The sequence below is a fragment of the Zonotrichia leucophrys genome, chromosome 6 (assembly GCF_028769735.1).
Source record: "Zonotrichia leucophrys gambelii isolate GWCS_2022_RI chromosome 6, RI_Zleu_2.0, whole genome shotgun sequence".
NCBI classification, from domain to species: domain Eukaryota; kingdom Metazoa; phylum Chordata; class Aves; order Passeriformes; family Passerellidae; genus Zonotrichia; species Zonotrichia leucophrys.
In genome coordinates this window covers 17,297,716-17,301,587 of record NC_088176.1, presented here as the reverse complement: position 1 = coordinate 17,301,587, position 3,872 = coordinate 17,297,716, and the positions used below count along the sequence as shown (strand labels likewise).

At 44.2% G+C, this 3,872-nt stretch overlaps 1 long non-coding RNA gene across 1 annotated transcript; it reads right to left on the bottom strand.

Annotated features, from left to right (window-relative positions):
• Positions 1–1,732: 1,732 nt before the first annotated feature.
• Positions 1,733–3,574, bottom strand: LOC135449585 (uncharacterized). Its single transcript, XR_010440774.1, has 2 exons — positions 3,424–3,574; positions 1,733–3,301 (listed from the first exon to the last, which is right to left on the bottom strand). It is a non-coding gene; the product is annotated as an uncharacterized LOC135449585 (long non-coding RNA).
• Positions 3,575–3,872: the final 298 nt, after the last annotated feature.

The window sequence follows — 3,872 nt, the reverse complement described above, 5'->3', positions numbered from 1 at the left end:
CAGTGTGACAGCTGTGCAGCACAATTGGCTGCAAAATGTCACATCTTCAGAAAAATACTACCCAGACATGTTGGCTTTGTGTGCACAACTTTCACCAGCAAGAGGATGTGAAGGAAGATACCTCACATGGGATGGACGTGCCACACCAGTTCATGGACAACTGGAACATGGTCAGATTCCAATACCAAGATATGAGGAATCTGTGGAAAACTGGGATTGTCAGTATGGCATTTGTCATCAGCCCTAAATGAACTTGGAAGTAAGCACATCCATTCAAGAAATTAACAAGATACAAAAGTTGCATGTGACATTTGAGTGAAACCGTTTGTTTCTGAGCTTTTAATGCCCAGAATGTGCAGCAGGATCTGCTTGGAATTGCTTGGCTCTCAAATGCTGTTATTGGGCATTGACAGACACAAAAAGGTAAATCAGTACCATTACCATTTTTAAGATAATAAGAATAGGAGATGGATAAGGCTTGGACAATCATCAGAGCTTTGAGAATAGTCCCAAGACCCTGTGGAAAAATTCCAACTTAAAAAAAATGAAAAAAATTATAACTGCTTTCTTTCTTCTGACTCGTGTTGGTTGTGGTCTCCTGACCATCTTTTGCTGAGATATGAAGATCACAGCCTGGCTGGCTCCATTTCTGCATGCAGGAGTCCAAGGCATGGGTCAGCCATCATAATGTGTCTACATCTGCATACAATTCACCTCAGTGACAGAAACTTGCTTCAGAAACTTGCTTCAGCAAATATGGGGAAAAAAGGATGTTGGAAAAGATGGAAAATAATTTTTAATTTTCTTTTTCTGTCTAGAAGAACCTGTAGTATTCAAACCATGTGCTCATGGTCATGGTATAAATTCCTGGAGGGCTCTATGTTATCTGTATTGTGCTGGTTAAAGAACTACTACTTTCTTTTTAGGCATTTCTGTTCAGCACATCCCTTTAAGAACAAGATTGAATGTTTGAGCTTTGGAATAATTAGAATTAACAAATGATGGCATTGCTATTTTTATTGCTGTAATTTCTAGGAGCCAAGTTCATACTAAAGCCCATGGTGACTATCTCTTTTCATGACAGTCAGGCAGAACAGAGCCAAGTTCTGCTTTCACTTACAGCCATATAAATCTAAACTACCTACATATTCCTTGCCAGTAATACTTGTGTATGCTGGAGTGGCCATTCTATAGTATTATTTTCCCAGAGAAAGCAAAGCAATAATTCATCCATCTGACTTAAGAGGGCAGGTTCCAAGTAAATTGCAAGCACAGCTAAAAATGGAACATGAAATGAGTGGGGAAAAATACAAGGAAATAAAGCAATTTTAATATTTCCAGTTTTGAACATAAGTATGCATTCACATGTACACATACCAAAAATATCTGTTTGCAATCAACTTCTTTGTCGCTTACTGCTGCAGTGCTGGATTCAGAGAGCCTGCTACTATGAGATGATGTGTGAGAAGCTGTTCAGAATGAGAGAGTGGACCCACAGCAAACAAGGCAGCCCCAAGGGAGAGACTTCTCAGGCAGCTTCTGGTTTGGGTGCTTGGGCAACTTGACTAGGGAAGCCAGACCAGGACTGATAAAGATGGAGAGATAGAAAAGATGAGTCTGTTTTGAGTACTGAAGCAGCATCCCAGCACAGGCAGAGCCATTCTGGGTCTGGAAGTGAGAATACCTTGCAGATGGGAGGTGATGGGTGTTTAGGGGCTCAGCTGTGGTGAAAAGGAGCCTGTGGCATGGGAGGGCTTTCCCAATGGGCTGCACACATGGCTCTGCTTTCACAGCACAGGGAGGTTCGAGGGACAAGGGGACAAAAGTCAGTGCTCCTCCCCTGCTATACAGCTGCCAAGCGTGCTTTGACACTTCCTGAGGGTCTCTTGCTGTTGTTAACACAGGTGCCACAGGAGCTCTCAAGGAAAAGTTATTTGAAGTGGAAGCAATCTCTACAGCTTGGAGGGATGCCATGTAGAGAAGTCTCCAGGCCCTGGCTCAGTCAAGAGATCATGTGCCAATTTGGCATTTAACACATATAAATATATGCTTATATTCGTGACAAATATTATATGGTTGAAAATATGTGGCTGGATACCAAAATGGAGTATAGCTTTATGCAACTGCATTGGAATTATCTGCACCCAGAAACACAAGCCAGACAACAAGAATGAATATAGCAAACTAACGGAGGTATTTGAGAGGAAAAGTTTCCCACGGATTTGCAAGAGCTGCAGCTGGAAAAGACATGATGTTCCTGGCCCTGTGTGCCAATGCTGAACAGGTTTGCAGAGTTACACACCTCCAGCATGTGCTCTGGATGTTAAAATAAAAATCTAAGTAGGCCTCCCTCCTTTTTGTCCCCTGTAGGTTGAGTGGGACCAGTGCTGCAATAGAGGCACTCCTGAGAGGCTCCTGATGGAGGGAGGATGGCACAGGCCTGCTGGTCTCTGAAATGGCCTTCGAGGTAAGTGGAGAAGATAGCAGTATCTTTTGGAAACTGAAAGGAAAACTATTTTACTTTCCATTTTAGGAAAGCTAAATGGGGTGGTAAAGTGCACTAGTGTGCCTTAGTTGCTAGTCCTTGCATCACCTTGGGAGCTCAGCAGCTGATAAGCAGAGAACAGAGGGTGATTTCTGCTCACAGGAGCTGGCACCACTGCCAGGAGAGCTACAGGGAGGCGGTGCCTCTCCTGGGTGCACAGGGCACTGGGGGATACTTTTTACATAGTTTCTGTGTTGGCACTACAGAGCCTTGAGAGCATCCAGGGTGACACATCAGCAGAAATGGGGAGTGCTGGGAGGTGCCTCAGGCTGCAAGTCATGCAGCCCTGGGATAGAGAAGCTGTCTGTACATAACACAGCACCTCCTGCTGCTTTCAGCACACAGGAAAGCAAATCCTTTACTCAGTGGCACTTTCCATGCAGCACAGATGTCCAATGAGAGCCCACAAAACTCAGACCATGTCCCCAGGCTGCCACCCTGGCCTTGGCTTCCCCAATTCCCTATGAAAATAGCAGCTGATTCCTGGCACACAAGTCCTTTGAAAGGAGACCATGAAATCTCTCTGGTTTGTTTCAAGTCCTCTAGTGGTGCTTGATTATGAAGACCTCCCAAAAAGAAACAGCTCAGTCCAAACTGGCAGTAAAAGACTCCTTTGGGAAATGGACAGAAAGCCTCTGTGCTTGGTCCAACATGAGGGAGAGAATGATGGGGAGCTGGGGACTGGTTGTGAAGAAATTCTGGCTCTTTTCCTCTTGCCCCAGGGGGACTGACAGGTGCTCAGTGCAGGCAAAACCTCTGGGGAAAGGATGCAATGTTACAGAAGTTAAAGTTAGCTTGCCCAATATTGGCTAAAGCTTCTGAGAGCACCAAAGGTGCTTCCCAGTATCTGCAGTGAGCAGGCAGCCCAGTTTCAAGACCTTGCCTCCAAGTAGGGTGATGATGAGTGACAAAGTTTTCTTCCAATAGGAGTGTCTAAACTTGTTGCCATCCTATTGCTAAGGTCCCATACCTTCTCAGTGATTTCTCATGGACATCTCCTCACAGCACAACCAACAAACTCCATGTCTCTCCTCACACAGCTAACCCACTCTTTTGTAGCACTCATCTTCTTATTGGACACAGCTGTGACCTGTTAAGGGCAGGCCTGTTCCTAATCTTTGGTGATTAGCACAGCTGCAACTCCTCAGGTGAGGGACTACCTCCTGCACTATCATCTTACATTCTATGCCTCCACATAAACCATCAATTTCTTCCCCTTTGCTCACATTTTAATTATTATATTTTGTCAGATTTTAATCCTCTCTATTAGTTAAAGAAAACAACAACCAACCAACCAAAAAAAAAAAAAAAAACCCCAAAAAAAGGA